The sequence below is a fragment of the Phodopus roborovskii genome, unplaced genomic scaffold, assembly GCF_943737965.1.
Source record: "Phodopus roborovskii unplaced genomic scaffold, PHOROB, whole genome shotgun sequence".
In the NCBI taxonomy this organism is placed as follows: domain Eukaryota; kingdom Metazoa; phylum Chordata; class Mammalia; order Rodentia; family Cricetidae; genus Phodopus; species Phodopus roborovskii.
In genome coordinates this window covers 23973925-23991201 of record NW_026126482.1, presented here as the reverse complement: position 1 = coordinate 23991201, position 17277 = coordinate 23973925, and the positions used below count along the sequence as shown (strand labels likewise).

The 17277-nt window shown below is 44.6% G+C and overlaps 1 long non-coding RNA gene across 1 annotated transcript; it reads right to left on the bottom strand.

The window, feature by feature from the left end:
- Positions 1 to 561: 561 nt before the first annotated feature.
- On the bottom strand, positions 562 to 6774 carry LOC127229078 (uncharacterized). Its single transcript, XR_007835108.1, has 2 exons — positions 6641 to 6774; positions 562 to 752 (listed from the first exon to the last, which is right to left on the bottom strand). It is a non-coding gene; the product is annotated as an uncharacterized LOC127229078 (long non-coding RNA).
- Positions 6775 to 17277: the final 10503 nt, after the last annotated feature.

Sequence of the window (17277 nt, the reverse complement as noted above, 5' to 3'; positions counted from 1 at the left end):
TCTCTCTCTCTCTCTCTCTCTCTCTCTCTCTCTCTCTCCAGGGTAGCTCTGCATAGCTGTCCTGAAATTCACTCTATAGTGCAGGCTGGCCTCAAACTCAGAGATCTGCCTGCCTCTGCTCCTGCGTGCTGGGATTAAAGGAGTGTGCCGCCACCAACAGCCCTGCTACCCTACATCTCTATCCAAAGCAACTATACATGTTTCCTTCCTCCATGTCATTCCTAACCTACTCCGCTCATCCCTCATTTTATGTTACCTCCTCCCAGAAGCCCTCTGACTTCTTATGTTTCTGCACTTCCGTGTTACTGTTCTTCCCCTGCCATAGAAACTAAGATGATACCTTATGTGTGATTACCTAACTAACAACTTTTCTGCATCCCCAATCAGGCCATGAAATCATGTGGGCCTGGACCTATCTTCAGGACCTGGACTCTGGATCTAGCAGAGTGCTCAAGTGTAAATAACTGATCAAATGAGTATTTGAAACCAGTTAACACAGCTTTAGTTATGACAGGTCTGCTTCAGACACTGCAGACAGATCAAGAAGTTAGGCCATCTGCCTTGGTATTAATTATAGTCTATTTGCCACAGCAATTTTTATGTATACAGACTTTTTTTACACGTAAGCACAGATATAGGGAGTGACATTTGAGGTGGGTCTGGGTTGCATACAACCGGAGCAGGACATCTGTCTCTATGGTCCCATCAAGGCTTCTGCAGTGCCAGATTCAGGGGTGGTCTTGCAGCTGCTCCTTTAGGAGAATAAATAGACATGAAAAGATTTTGGATTGCAAAGGAACACGAGACCTGCCATCCTAAGACAACCCTCAAGGAGATTCCAAAAGCTATTCTGAATATTGACAAAAGCAGAGGGAGAGGGGAGAGGTCTTCCTTTCCTTTGTCCTTGATCTCAGAAGAACTACAAATAATGCAGCTTCTATTGCTTTGACATCACATGCACGCAGGCATACCAACCCCCACACCAGCAGCCTCTGATACCATTACCCTCTGACAACATCAGCCTCTAACACCATCACCCCACACTTGTCATCACTCTTCAACACTATCCCAACACCATCAGCCCCTCACACCATCACTCCTTCATCCCACTACACACATACCATCACCCCTACGCATACCTCTACCATACATACCATCACCCCTCAACATCATCATCCCCAATACATGCACCGTCACCCTGCCCCCCCCCCAAATACACATACACACACACACACACACACACACACACACACACACACACACCATCATCCTAGCTCTCAAAATTGGTCCAGGGATCAGTAGCAACTACATAACCTGAGGACTTGCTGGTAATGCAAATGCTGGCCCCACCCTAGACACACTGAATCAAAATCTCTGGGGGTGGGGGCTGGCCACCTGTGTTTTCTCAAGCCCTCCAGGTGACTTTGATGCATGCTCAAAGTTGAGAGCCACTGCCTGCTTCTTTATCTTTACAGCCCTAGCTGCAAGCCCAGTTCTCTTGTTTATTTATTTAAACACTTTAGTTCTTTTCCTTCCTCCTGGAAGGATTTCAATTGCATGAAAGCAGATACCTATATGCTCTCTGCAACTTCGAGCTTCTCATAAATAACCATAGAGTCAATAAACCATTCTTCCTATATATCTACTTGTTTCCCCCAGTTTCTCAGGAGCTGGCCCTGAACCATCCAGGAAAGAGTTAAACCTCCTTGTGAGTCATCTAGCCAAGCTCTGGTTATCTCAATGAAAGATAAGGCTTCAAGGACAGGCGATGAGACACAACAGCTTGGTGCAACTTTTATCCCCTTTGCCTCAATCCCAGAGGCTGGAATGCTCACTTAAAACCACTCTGAGCCCACCTTTCCAGACCTCTGTGTGTGTGTGTGATACAATTCCATAGTGGGGACATCTCAGGCTCACGGACAGGCCCGTGAATTCTGTGCACCAGTCTCCCTGTGGTCCTCTCTTCCTCCAAGCAATCAGTCACCCAGCAAGTCACAGCCAGAGAGGTGGGAACCAGCTGTAATAGGATATACACAATCAGATTTGAAGGTGGCAGAGCAGCGGGGCTCCACAGTCCCTCCTTGGTATGTTGAAGGAGCAGGAAAGGTGGATCTTAGGAGAAAGCAAGAGCCATTCCTAACCCCAAGCAGCACTCTCTTTGTCCCAGGTGATCTCACCAAACACCTAAAATATCTAGACTGGTACTGGGATGTTTTCTTCACAGGCACAGAGAATGAATCTTCCAAGGTTAAACAGTGACTCCCGACCTGTGACCCAGCTCTAACCCTGGAGCCCTTCCTTTGTTGTTGTTGTTTTTTGTTGTTGTTGTCTTGAGACAAGGTCACACTCTGCAGCCCTGGATGGTCTGGAACTTGCTTTGTAAACCAGGCTGCAATTGAACTCCTGGAGATGCACCTGCGTCTGCCTCCTGAATGTTGGGATTAAAAACAAGCACCTGGCTAGAGAAAGGACTTTGCAGTTAAGAATACTTTGTGCTCTTCCAGAAGTTTCCCCACCCACATAGCAGCTCACAGCCCCTCTCTAATTCCAGGTCCAGAAGACCAGATGTTCTCTTCAGGCCTCCAGGGGTACCAGTCACACAAGTAGATTTTCTCCTTCCAGATTGTTCTCAGTGCACAAACATCAAGTAAACCGTAATAGACACATAAAATGTACAAATCAAGCTTGTGGTTTGAAAGAAGATGCCTCCCAAAGAGAATGGTACTATTAGAAGGTGTGGCCCTGTTAGAGGAAGTGTGTCACCATGGGAGTGAGCTTTGAGGTCTTTTTCTCAAATTTTACTCGGTGTGACAGTCAGGTGACATTCTGTTGCCTTCTGGTTAAGATGTAGACAGCACCATATCTACCTGCCCACTGCCATGCTCCCCTTCATGATCACAATGGACTGAACCTCTAAAACTATAAGCAAGCCACCCTCAATTGAATGTTTTCTTTATAAGAGTTGCTGTGACCACAATGTCTCTTCACAGCAGTAAAAACCCAAACCAACACAGAAGTTGGTACCGGGGACTGGAGTACTGCTATGATAGGCCTGGCCATGCTCTTGTTTGGAGTGGTGTGAACTTTGGTACTTTGGGTTGGGAAAGCAGTGGAATGCTCTGAGCCAGTGCTTAATGGGTCATGCTAGTAGGAGGAGCGTGAAAGACAATGGTGCTGATAATGATTGGAAATATCGGGATCTGGCTCAAAAGGTTTCAGAGAAGAATCTTAGTATGTTGCCATTCTTGTAATGTTTTGGTAAAGGAAGTGACTTCTTTTTGCCCTTGTCTGAAGTCTGCCTCAGGATGAAATGAAGAATTTTGGATTAATTCCATTGGCAGAAGAAATCTCAAAATGGGCTAGTATAGACAGACTCTGCCGTGTGGATATTAGTGGTAAATCTAATGAAGACTTTTATAATGAGAAGGAGCAAGCTGAGCAAGGAAAAATATTTGAGAAGAAAGGGGCACCAGAAAATGGAATGGAGCTAAATCCTCTGTTCAAGGAGATAAATGCATTAAGAACTGGAATAAAGGGAGTGGTGACCTTGGGGCATGATCCCGCCCAGCTATGCTTCCAACCTATGACAAGGAACTGAAGAAAATCTTAGAGCTGGGTGTAGTGGGGCATACCTTTAGTCCATGCACTGGGAAGGCAGAAGCTGGCAGATCTGAGTTTGAGGCCAGCCTGGCCTACAGAGCAAGTTTCAGGACAGTCAAGCCTAGGCAGCGTAAGACAGGATGTAATTGAATGAGGGTCCATGGTCCAGTCCCAGCAAGCAGTAGAACTTGACAGCTCTGACCATGTGGTTCTGGCTTTAGAGTTGAGGAAAAAAGAAAGGAGTTATGGAATCTCTCTCTATGGCTAGGGAAAGCCACTAAGTCCTGGCTTATGTCAGGGGTCCCTGAATGGAGGCCAAGTAGAGGGGCTGTTGCACAAAGTTGTGAAGTTGAAGCCTGGCTTACCTTGGAGAACCCAAGATGTTAGAGATGCCAGAGTCATGGGCTACCTGCTGAGGAAAGATGCTAACAGGGAGACCAAGAGAAAGAAGTGTGTTGCGTCAACAAAGCTGAAGGGAATCCCAGACATGAAGAGCATTTGACATCAGACTTCATAGATGCAGAGTTTGGAGTTTCCCAGCTGGTTTTCAGTCTTGCTTTGATCCAACATTTCCTCATTGTGCTTCCTTTCCTGCATTTTGGGACAGTGATGTGTATCCCGTGCCATTGTATGTTAGAAGTATGTGATCTGCTTTTTGATTTTGATTTTTACAGGTGATTACAGTTAAGAGATTGCATGAATCTCAGAAGACTTTGGACTTTGAAACAAGTTTGGGACCGTGATGGGCAAACATTTGAAGTTGGACTGAATACATATTTTTGCATTGTGATATGGCTGTAAGCCTTTGGGGGCCAGGGAATAGAATATGGTGGTTTGAAAGAAAATGGCCCTCAAAGGGAGTGGCCTCCCCTTGTTGGAGGAAGTGTGTTACTTGGGGGAGAGGGGAGTAGACTTTGAGGTTTTTTTCTCAAGCTTCTAGTGTGACAGTTGTTAGACTTCATGTTGCCTGCCAGATGTAGGACTCTCAGTCACTCCAGTAGCGCATCTGCCGGTATGCCAGATGACGATGGGCTGAACCTCTAACACTGGAAGCGACTTCTCATATCCATAGCTTTCCCCTCTACCTGCCTGCCTGGCCTGAGTCCACCACACCTCATACTGGATTCGCTCCAGGCCTTCTTGGGACTCTAAATATTAAGCCAGGCTATGGAACACCCCCACAACCTACCTGGCACCTCACTGCCAATGTGGCAACTACTTTTGGGCTGTCATGTCACTTTGTTTCCATACATAGTTCCTGGTGCAGCTGCCATCAGCTGTCCAAGTCCTCCATGCTAACCACCAGGTCATTCTTTTCCACAGCAAAGAGAAAGTAGTTTTCCAGTTACTCTACCAAAAGGATGGAGAGATAAGGCATTCCAAGCAGCTCCAAGAACAGCTTTCCTGGTATATTTCCTCTGCCTTCCACATTTCCACTACTCCTGAGTCTCAACAGCTGATAGCCAGAGGAGGTGAGCTACTGCAGAAGGTGACATATAAAGTCCACTAGCCCCAATAGGAGGCTGAAAACATACCCTCACACTTGTAGATCCTCCAGAAGAAATAACAAGACACGGAGTGGGACCTACTAATTGTAATGACACTGCCCTCAATGGAGTTGCCCTTAGGTGTCATGAGAGGGATTGAAACCTAAAAAGATACAGAAATGCTGAATCGAGTTTGGGTCTGTAGGCTAGGGGAAGCTGTCCTAGTATTTAAAACGTCACATTAAGTTCAAAGAAAGCCACTGTGCATCCTGAGCTAAAGATTCCGGAGGGGGGGGGGCATGGCAGAGGGGTTGTACAAAGAAAAGAAAGGACCCTGGGCAGAAGCAGAGCGGGGAAGCACCTGCCAGTGCCTGTCAAGATACAGCCCTGACTTTGGGGAGCTAGAGCTCCCAGCTGCTGTCCAGCTGAAACACGCCTGGGTTCTCCTCGCTGTGGACACTGGGTAATCACCCTATGATTCACACCATCGGTAAACAGGCAACTTGGACAGTAAGGAAAATCATCTAGGGTAAAAACTCGGGGTGGGGGGACCAAGAGTGCGCACTCAGAGCACACCGGCAGACTAGCAAACGACGTGACAGCCCAAGCCACTGCCCCGAATGCAGTCAACCTTTACCCCTGAAGCAGAGGGCAAGAGCAAGGTTTCTGGACCACACACTGCCTTCTCCTGGAGTCACCATGCCTCAGTGGTGCCCACCCCCCTGTTCATACACCAGAACTAACAGGCCGTGGCACCCCTCACTGCCTGGGCCAGATGCAGTCAGAGCATGCCTGTAGTCTAGGTAACCCGTGCTGGGGGCCCAGATCCTGTGACTCCCACGCTGGCAGGCGCGATCCTGGTTGCAACACTAGGTTAAAGTTCAGAAGCTGCCTGGTGAAAACCGCCCAGGGATCAGCGGCACCTTTTCTGGCAGATAACCCCAGCGAGGAGAGAAAACACTTGATGTGCTTCTGAGCTGTCCTTCCTTCCAGCAGCCTGGCTCTCCAAGGCCCCTAACCAGTCTTTCCTGTACTGATCCCCAATTACAACTGGATTAACGGAATCTTAAGAGTTTTCCAAAATAAACAAAGATCCCATGCTCTATTGTCCAGCATGTTGCTTCACCATCTAACTTATTTTTAGTTAAATAAACTGCTGGCCACCCGATGATTTTAAAGGGAAACTCACAGGAGAGTATCTCCTAGACTGCTCTCAAGAATCCGGGTTCAGCATCCACCAAGCAGACCCAAGATATGGTAACTAACTGAATCGGCCCTGAGCCCAGCGCTAGCAGGCAGGAAATGGATTGTGAACTCTTGCTAAGGGGCCTGAGCTTTGTCCTCTAGTCAAAACATTCACTGGATCTAGAATCTTTAACTAAGAATCCCATAGCAAGGGGCATCAAAACACTCAGAGGGAAGATTTGTGGCCAGGTTTAACTGGTTTAGAGGAAGCAGGAATAGGACCCCTACAGATGGAACCCGTGCTGTAATTAGAGCTAGTAATGGGCTTCCCAGGCAAAAGCAAAACTCAGCAAAGGAAACAGAAATACCTTTGTTGCTGGCTCCAAAACACCTCAATGTGGTCACGCTTTAGGTGGAACAAGACAAGCTCAGATTCCTTAGAGGAGGGCGTAAGGAATGGAGCAATCGCTGTGGGCTGTGGGTTGGGACAGGGATCGTGAGACAAAGATTTGACTCAGAGGAAAACAGCTGAGTCTCCTCTGGTCTTCACATACCCTCTCTACTCCATCTCCTTCCACATAGTCCCCTGGGCAATCTCACCCACAGCTTCGGCTGCTGCCTGACTCACAGGCCTTATCTCCAGACCTGCCTCTTTATCCTCAGTTCCAGGTTCCAACACTGCAGTAATTTCCTCCACTGCACCAACTAGCTACCCCAATTCACTACCTTCTCCCCTCTCCCGTCTGAGCCTCCTTCTCATCTCCTATCAAAAGGTGATACCCAAACGAGACAGCCTGGGCCTTGCCCTGACTTCCTCCTCCTTAGCTGCATCCCAGACCAACTGGTTATGTTGTCTACTCCATCTTAGACTCCACACCTCCAGCATCCACTCCACCTTAGACTCAGGCCCTTACTATTCCTGTTAACCTTTTACCCAGTCTCCCAGAATCCGGCCTTGGCGCCGGCTGAGCTCTCATTGCAGGTGGGTCTTGTTAAAACAGCCTTCTGCAGAAAGGATCTTTGCTGATGAATACACACAAAACCCTCCATCTCAAAAAGAGCCACAGACAAAAAGGCTTAGGCTTTGCCCCAAGGCCCTGAGCCTTTGTACGTGCAGCATTTTAAAATGTTGATTTGAAGAGCTCATCATGTTCTTAGCAAGACTAGTTAAGAAAAGAAGCTGCCAGATGGTGCCTGTTGTAAGTGACACCCATGGGTAGGTCCCTCATAACACCTGACTTGGAATACCGCCCCCCTCTCGTTTCCTGCCCCTGCTCTACTCATCAGTAATTAACTTCAGCTCTGCACAGGAGATTTTCAAAATGAAGCCTATGGTACTTCCAGCTAGTAACACTCGGGTATGGACGGCTTGATTGCAACCGAATGGATAGCTCCCTCATCCTCCTCAGTGTCTGGACTTGTGACCTCCTGGTGATACTGACTCTCCTCCTGCTGCAATCTTGTTGGGGGGGGGGTGTATTTGGTGATGTGCGTCAACATTTTTCATGGACATAACCTGGCCCTGGCAGGGGAAGGGCTGCTAACACTAGAACTTAGTGAGTGGAGGTCAGGAAGACTGTGGATGACCAAAAATGCAGAGAGCAGGACTCGACCTGCAGCACTGTACAGCTCAAGGTGCCCAGTGCTAAGACTGAACACCCTAAGCACAGCCCTCACCCATGTACACCCCAACAGTCCTTCTTCCATGAAAGGAAAGGAAGCAGCCACTTACTACCTCCAATGCCAGGCTCACTCGGAAAGGATCATGTCGCATGACTGTTGACCTCTCAGCCCCTTCCTCAAGCTCCTTAAAGGCCATTGTTGTCCCCTTATGCAACTATAATGCCCCAAACCCCAAGGTCTCAGTGACTAATACGGAAGGAAAAAGAGACTGAGTTTGATTACAGCCAGGAGTAATGCTATAATACATGAGAGAACCCTGCCCACCACCAGTGCCTACAATGCCACTTATTGACACAGCTTACTGGCATGTAACAGAAAGACAGAGTGTCAAGGCCTGCAAGACGGCTCAACAGGAGCAGCCATTTGTCTCCTAATCCTGGTGGTCTGAGTTGGGTCCCTGGAACCCACATAAAGAAAAGTGGAAGGAGAGAGAAAACTCCATAAAATTGTCCTTTGAGCTCCACACAACCCCTGGATTCTGAACACAGGTCTTACACACACACACACACACACACACACACACACACACACACACACACGTGTAAAACTGCCTGTAACTGCCAGAGACCTTCTCGGGCACCTACATTCAAATACACAAACATACACATAATTCAAGTGCCTTTTTTTTTTTAGACTAAATACATCTTCAAAACTGATTTTCAGACGTGATTGCTCTTTGTTTCAGATGTCTTAATAAAAATAGACAGTGAGGTAAAGTGACCACACCTTTAATTCTATCACTTGGGAGGTAGAGGCAGATGGAGTTTTGTCAGTTTGAGGCCAGCTTGGTCAATGTATCAGTCTCAGGAAAGTGAAGGTTACATAGAGAGAGTCTATCTCAAAACAACCCAACAAAAAACAATAGGGTGAAGAGTGGAGGAGGTAGCTCAGTGGTGGAGTGTTGATAGATTGCCTGAGGCCCTTGGTTCAGTCCCTAGTACACGTATGTAGACACACACACACACACACACACACACACACACACAGTCTTTATTTTTTTATTGTAGCTTGACTCAATTGAAGAATTGCCTTCATCAGACTGGCCATGTACAGTCATGTCTGTGAGAGATTGCCTTGCTTGAAGGTTGATGAAGATGGTCCCAGAGCATTGTGAGCAGCAGCATCCCTAGATAGCTGGGCCTGGGCTATAGAAGACAGCTCACTGAGCACAAGCCAGAGAGTCAGCCAGTAAGCAACATTCCTATATGATTTCTGCTTCAACTCCTGCTTGAACGCCTGTCCTAACTTCTCAAGGATGAATTGTGACCTGGGAGTATGAGCCAGGTAAAGCCTTCCCTCCCCCAAATTGCAATTGAAAAGATTATTTTTATCAAAGTAACAGAAAAGCAAACTAGAACAGAAATTGGTACCAGGACAGTGAAGTGTTGCTGTAAGGAACCTGGCCATGTTGTTTGCTGGAAGATTGTGGAAATATTTGAAACGAAACGTTGACCTGGAAAAGCCATTGGGTACTCAGAACTAAGTGAGCTCTTCTTTGGAAGCTAAGAATGTTGAGGGAAATACAGACAATAGAAGCCTGGCTTGTGACATTGCTAAGAGAAACAAGGACTATCAGGACCATATTTGTGTGATATTTTTAATTAAGAGTTTGTGGTAGCGAGAATCAGCAGCGATGAGCAAGAAAGTACCACCACTGAAATGAAACTTTCTGTAATTTACTGGGACAATGGATGCTGGTCAGATGGATCTGCAAAACCAGCTGTGATTAATAAAAGTTCGTTATCTCTGGAGTGTAAACTTCTGTGCCCCATTGGGACAGTAAGGGGGTATTTCCTCAAGATCAGCACACAGAAACTATAGTCCAAAGAGTCCAGGAATGTGCATCAACCTGGCAGCAGAACTTAGCAAATAATGTATAAGAGTCTCCCATGTGGTACTGGCTTCAAAGACATAAAGGAGTCATGTAGAGCAGCTGAGACTTGACATCTCATGGCAGTGTTGGAGCCATTACAGAAGATGAAGCTTTGGTTGCTGTATAGGCCCTAGGATACTGAAAATGCCAGGACCATGAGATATCTATAAGGATGGTAGCAAGTGCAGAGTAGAGCCATCCTGAGCCTGAGAGTGTGTGGTATGGATGGCAGAGCTGGAGAGGTGAGACTACCCAAGCCCTGTGGAACCCAGAAGATCCTGAGCAAACTCCAGATGCCAGAGAACGAGCTATGGAATTGTATTTACACTTCTAATTTAGGGCAGGGGGCAGGTTTGCTTTAGCTTGATTGCTTCTATGCTCTGGCTCTTTCCTATAACACCTTTAAAAATTATTTTTATTTTACAGGAGTCAACCCTCTATAACTCCAGTTTCAGAGCATCTGACACCCCCTTCTGGCCTCCAAGAGCACCAGGCATGCAAGGGGTATATACATATATGTATACACACACACATATATAACAGGCAAAAAACTGATACACATAAAATAAAAATAAATCTTTGTTTTAAAGTTGTATTATATTTTATATTATGATATTAACATTAGAGCATGGAGACAAAACAAGAACGAAAACTTATGGTTTAATGGTGATGTGCTTGTGTGTCGAGTTCACAAGTGGTGTAAACGTGGTTTTTTATTGTCTGCTGATACAATTTGAGTCACCTGGGGCTGGGCAGCGTGGTGCATGCCTTTAATCCCAGCACTGGGGAGAAAGGGAGAAGTGGATCATTATGAGTTCAAGGTCAGCCCGGTCTACAGAAAGGATTGCAAGATAGCCAGAGCTACACAAAGAAACTCTGTCTCAAGAAGAAGAAGAAAAGAAGGAGGAGGAGTCACCTGGGGAAAAGGCCCTCTTTTGAGGAATCCCCTAAATCAGATTAGCCTATGGCCATGTCTATGAGATCATCTAGATTGTTAATTAATGGATGGTTCAGCCATGCTACAGGCAGCACCATCCCCAGCAAGTGGGCTCAGGCTGTATAAGAAAGCTACATTAGCATGAATCATAGAGAAAACCAGTAAGCAGCAATCCTCTGTGTTTTCTACTTTAGGTCTCTGCTTTAAGTTCCTGCCCTGACATCCCTCACTGATGGACTGTGACCTAGAAGAATAAGATAAAAAGAAACACTTTCCTCTCATAAATTGTTTCCCTCGTGGTTTTTGTTACAGCAACAGGAAACAAACTAAAACAAATGTACTTTTAAATACCAAGAAAGTAAAGTAAAATAATAGCCAGGCATAGTAGCATAAACTTTTAATCCCAGCACTCAGAAAGCAAAGGCAGGTGGATTCCTGTGAGTTCAGGTTGATTTACACAGATAGTTCCAGGACATAGGCTACATAGAAAGACCCTGTCTCAAAATTAACTAGTTAGTTAATTAATTAATAGAAGATTTTCTGGATTACACAGCATGCTGAGAATATATATATATATATATATATATATATATATATATATATATATATATCCCAGTTATTCAAGAGGCTGAGGTAGGAAGATTTCAAGTTCAAGTCCCATGTGTGCAACACAGACTGTGTCTCAAAGAAATCCAAAATAACCCATAAAGCTCTCTTCTGCAAAGTGAAGCTAATAGTACCCATTTCATATGATCCAGGGAGAGTTCAATGGCAAGCATGTGCATACAATGAGCTTGACCTAGAGTTAAGTGCCCACACCTGGGAGGACGGTCCACACCACTGTTCAGTTCCATCTGTCCTCTGAGGCCTCTTGGTCTCTAGCCAGGAAGCCCTCTTTTGCAGACAATTACCATCACCTTAGAAGATAGCCATCGCTCTCATGGAAAAACCTTTCAGACTAGGCACTCCAAGAAATCACATGCTTTGGACACTTTTAGTAAAGATAGCAACAAAACAGGAAACCGGGCAGGACTCCTCCCAAAAGACTCAGCCTACACTTGTCAGTTTCAGTGCCCACACTATATTATGGGGCCCATGCATGTGGTACTATAAATAACATGCTCTCCCAGGACCTTGGATTGCACAGGAATGACTGGCTCACATACTGAAAGGATTGGGTGGATGTATTATAAATCTGTAACCTTATCTGCAGAATGATTGTGTGATTCCAGTGCAACCTGGACCACAGTGAAGAAAAAAACAGAAGAAACTTTACTTGTAGATATGTCTCAATTCTAAAACGAAAGCATTTTCTCTGAATGGCTTGATTCATAAGCTCAAAGAGCCCCTCAAAGCATGTTAGGACCATAAAGAGCTGAACGGCCAATAGCTAGGCAGGAAGAAGTTAGGCGGAACAACTGGGCAGAGAGAAGAGGTGAAGAATCTAGGGACAGGGGAGACTCCAGAGGAGATGGAAGGAAGCAGGACGTGCAGGAAGAGAAGGAAAAAGCCACGAGGAGACACAGGGCAGCATGTAAATGAATAGAAATTGGTTAATTTAAGTTATAAGCTAGTTAGAAATAAGCCTAAGCTAAGGCCCAGCTTTTATAATGTATTATAAGTCTCTGTGTCATGATGTGGGGACTGGTGGTACACAGAAAGACTTGCTATAGAACACATTGAGATACACCAAAAAAGAGCTAACTGAATTGGGGGTGGGGTTCGGGGCATGGTGGTACATGCCTTTAATCACAATACTCTAAAGACAGATGCAAGAGGCTCTCCAGGCCAGCAGGGTCTCGCAGAGTGAGATATCATATCAAAAATACACACACACACACACACACATATATATACATATATACATATATACATATATACATATATACATATATACATATATACATATATATATATACATATATATATATATATATATCATACCGCCTGGTCCTAAGAGAAACCATAAATGATTTTTAGTCCATACAAATCCCCTACAAGGCACAAGGCAAAGGGTTCAACTCTAGGTGCTTTTGTTCATCTCCCTAGTCAGAGTTCACACAACCAGCAGATGATACTCAGGTTAGTTTTTTTGTTTGTTTTTTTAACAACTGTTTTATATGATTAACCAGAGCCCTAGTATCTATTCAAACAAACTAATTTAAGCTCCTGAATACTCTAATCTCATCGTTACAACAAAAGCTGGAGTCTGCAGTCACTGTCATGTTTATGCGTGGAGCAATGTGCCTGTGCCTGGTTCACGGCATGAGAACAAGTGTTTTAAGCAGCTAGGAACATTGGAACATCGCAAGGGCATCAGCCTGGCTTGTGTGGGTAAATTCTGAGCCTTGGAACTCATATCCACAGAGCACACATTTCATGCATTTTCAATATCTTCCCTGCAAGTCCAGAGCTCTTGTGAGATTCCAGATAGAGTCCAAAAACTATTTCTCCTTGTCCCTGGCAATGAAGACAGAGACATGTGACCTAACCTCAACCAATCAGATACACCTGCATGATTTCCAGTAGCGTTCTAAAAGTTTCAAAATGGAATATGTGGTCAGAGAATTGTAGGAATGTGGATCAGGGACACAGCTTTTAAATGCCTCTGGATCCTCACAAACTAAACAGATAAAGCAGAGATAGCAAAAGTAAACTACTGTGGACAATTAAACACAAGTAGACATTTCTCTTAATGCTATGGTTTAGATCTGTAATGTCCCTCCCAAAGACCCGATGTTAAAGGCATGGTCTCCAGCCCATGGTACTATTGGGAAATGGTGGAAACTTAAAGAGTGGGACCCTGTTGATGGAAGTCAATAGGGGCATGTCTTCAAAAGGAACCATAGGACACTTTATCCCTTCCTTCACATCTTTCACTCCTTAGCCACCACTAAGCAGGCAGCATCCTCTTCTTTGTGCCCTGTGGTGGTTTGAATGAGAATGGCCCCATTGGCTCATATATTTGCATGCTTAGTGCCCAGTTAATGAACTGTTTGGGAAGGATTAGAAGGTGTGGAGGAGTTGTGTCACTGCGGGTGAGCCTTGAGGTGATTTCAAAAGCCCACACCAGGCCCAGTGTCTCTTTCTCTCTGCCTGCAGCATGTGGATCAGGATGGAAAGTACTCAGCCACCAGTGCCATGCCTGCCTGCTTCCCACCATGATGGTCATGAACTAACCAGATAAAACTGTAAGCAAGCCCCCAGTTAAATGCTTTCTTTTATAAGAATTGCCTTGGTCATGGTGTCTCATCACTAGGGAGAGAGAAGGAGGGAGGGAGAGAGGGAGGGAGAAAGGAAGAAACTAAAGTATGTTCCTACCATAATCAGCTGTCTCATCACAGGCCTGAAAGCAACTGAGCCTGACTGAAACATCTAGAACTAAGAGCTACCTCCCCACCTCCCCTGTCATGTGTTTGTGTGTGTGTGTGTGTGTGTGTGTGTGTGTGTTTGTGTGTGTGCTTATGTGTATATGTTATGTATACATGCAATGTTAAAAGGATGTCAGGTATCTTGCTCCACCATTCTCTGCCTTATTCCCTTGAGACAGTGTCTCTTGCTGAATCTAGAGCAAGGCTAGTGGCCAGGAAACCCTAGTAATCTTCTTGTCTCTACCACCATCCTTGCCAACACATCCGACTTAGCACTAGGGTAATCAGTATCTGACCATGCCCTGCTTTTTATGTGGGTTCTAGGATCTGAATTTAGGTCCTCAGGCTTGTACAACATGTCTTACCTGCTGAGCCATCTCCTCAGCTCACAATCAACCTTTCTTATTTATAAACCAATTATCTCAAGACTTTGTTATAATGATGGGAAGCTGACAAATAGCTCAAAACCCAAGAGATTCAAGCTCATGAGAAAACATTTCTAGTTAAGGATGGATGAGTCTGAGAGAGCCCCACTTGTGTGAATTCTAGAAGCTGCAAATCAGGGTCTCCTGTTGATGGGAGTCTTGTAGGAATGGGAACAAAGCTGAGGTGAGATAAAGAGAAGAAAGAGGAGATAGAATAGGGAATCCCAAGGAACTGAGTGACTGTCTTTAAACACTACATCTATACAGTAGAAGATAGAGTATTCTGAATGATTTTCCTTCCAACGTTCATTCACTAACTTTTTAAAAGTTATAATTAGTACAAAAATGTCAAGATCAAACCCATATGATGCTATAAGAAGAAAATAATCTCTACAGCTAAGTAAAACCTTTCAAAAAAAAAGGCACAATATGTTTAAAGAAGAGATTAAAACTATAACCTGTCAGAGATGGAGAGGTGACTTGGCAGTAAAAAGCACACACTGCTCTTGCAAGAGAACCCAGGTTCAGTTCCCAACATGCAAGTCAGAAAGCTCACAACCACCTGTAACTCCAACTCTGGGGAAATTTGACCATTTCTCACCTCTGCTGGTACTTGCACCCATGCGATACATACATCCACTCAGGTACACACACACACACACACACACACACACACACACACACAAATAAAATAAATAAATTTTTTTTAAACTTGAAAAACCCTTTAATGTTGTAACCTATCTATAAAGAAAAAAGTCTAAAACATATGTATTTGTGTGTTCTGTAGGGGGCACCACCCAAAGCATCAAAAGTAAGCCACACTGCCACTGATATGATATGAAAGAAAAAGCAATGTAATTCAAAATCAAGAAAAATCCAGAGACTAGATGATGAAATTCAAGAAATAGTTGGATGTGTGAGATAACATCATTTCAAAATGAAGAAAAACTAAAATGCGTAAGTACCATACATACCTGAAAAGGATGGGGGGGGGGGAGAATCTAAGACATCTAAAAGAAAAGCTAAGATGGAGACGAGGCAAAGGGACAAACACTGCATAGCAGCAGAGAAGATCCAACAGTTGGGATGACAGAAATCCCTAAGAAGAAAGACCAAAGAAGCAGATAAAGGGTCTTTAATGCAGCATTTCTTAAGCTTTCTAGAAAGAGAGCAGAGTGAGTACCTTACAGCACCAAGTCAGAAGACAAACACTAAAGTTTATGCTAACGAATAACACTAGGGGGCTGGAGAGATGACTCCCCAGTCAAGAGCACTTTCTACTCTTTCCTAGGACCGAGTTCAGCTCCCAGCACACACATCAAGAGGCTCACGACTGCCTGTAACCCCAGCTCCACATGATCTCACACCCTCTTTCAGCCTTCTTTGGCACCCATGACTTCACTAATGCATTCTTGTGTGAAAGCATGCACACATACACTTGTACACAACCATGTATGCACACACATGAACATGTATGCACATACACCCACATACATAAAAAGAAAAGACAAGAAAAGAAAAGCAATCAGCTGGAATAGAGGTCGGGGTGGACTACATACATGAACTAGGCCCTAGATTCAATCCTCAGCACTAAAGTAGAAAAATAAAATATAACCAGGTATCATATGGCTCCTGACAAGAGACCTTTAATGGGGATGCTGTATGGGTCACAAGGTACCACGATAGCAGATTCTGTCACATTGAGGATGCTGAATGTGATCCAACATTTGAGGTGGTGAATACCTGAGATTTTGATTAGGGGGAGGCCATCAAAGTAAATTTAAAATAAGGAAGAAGTCACCCAGGATCTAGAGCTTCAAGAGTGACTTGGCAGGTGTGCTGGCAGTGGTGTCTGAAGCCTTGCTGGCAGCAGGTCTCTGCTAGAACAATCTGGTGATACAATGACTATAAGTCACTCATTGTTTCTGAGTGCAAAGCTCTCCTGGAACTTCTCTGAACTGCCTCGGTGTCAATACTGGGTTGTGGCTGGAAGGGATTTTTGTTCTGTTTGTTTTTAGTTATTAGGTTTTTTTTTTTTTTTTCTAGAAAGTTATGTTCTCTGTAACTAGAGGACTCCTGGAGATGTAAAAGATGGACCAGTGTGTGTGTAATGGGGAGGGGGGGGTCTTCTCACTTAAATTAACATCTCCAGAATGGTACTAATTTTTCCAAATTCATTGTTAAAACATAGATTGGGTAATCAAGAAGGAGCTGTTTGCTTTGCCTCTGGAACCCTTGAAAACAGCAAGCCAAAGCTTGGCTTCCCAGAATTCCTTTGACAATTGCTGGCAGTGTATGTGCTGTCATCTTTGGCTTTTTTTTTTTTTTTTTTTAAATAAACCTAACAAAGGCATGACAGTGACAACCATTTCTGAGAAAATTCTCAGCAAATCATTTATTTTGAAAAGAATCAGAACTCAAAGCCTACTTGGCGCTAGTATTCACTCTGTGTTTCAAACCTTTTCTGGTCATAGGTCGTACTCCCTTTACTTTCTGAAGGCTGTGTTTTAGAATATTTGTTACCTTTGACTAGAGGAGAATTGTATACCAAGTCATGTGACTTGACTTGGCCAATGAAAAGTGAGAAGAAGCGATACTTGTCACTTCAAAGGTAAAGACCAGTTTGAGATTCACTGAACTCTGTGTCTCCCTCTGCTTCTAGCGGGCATTCTACTTTTTAGGTGGGCTGGGCCCTAAAGGAAGGTGATGTCAGCAC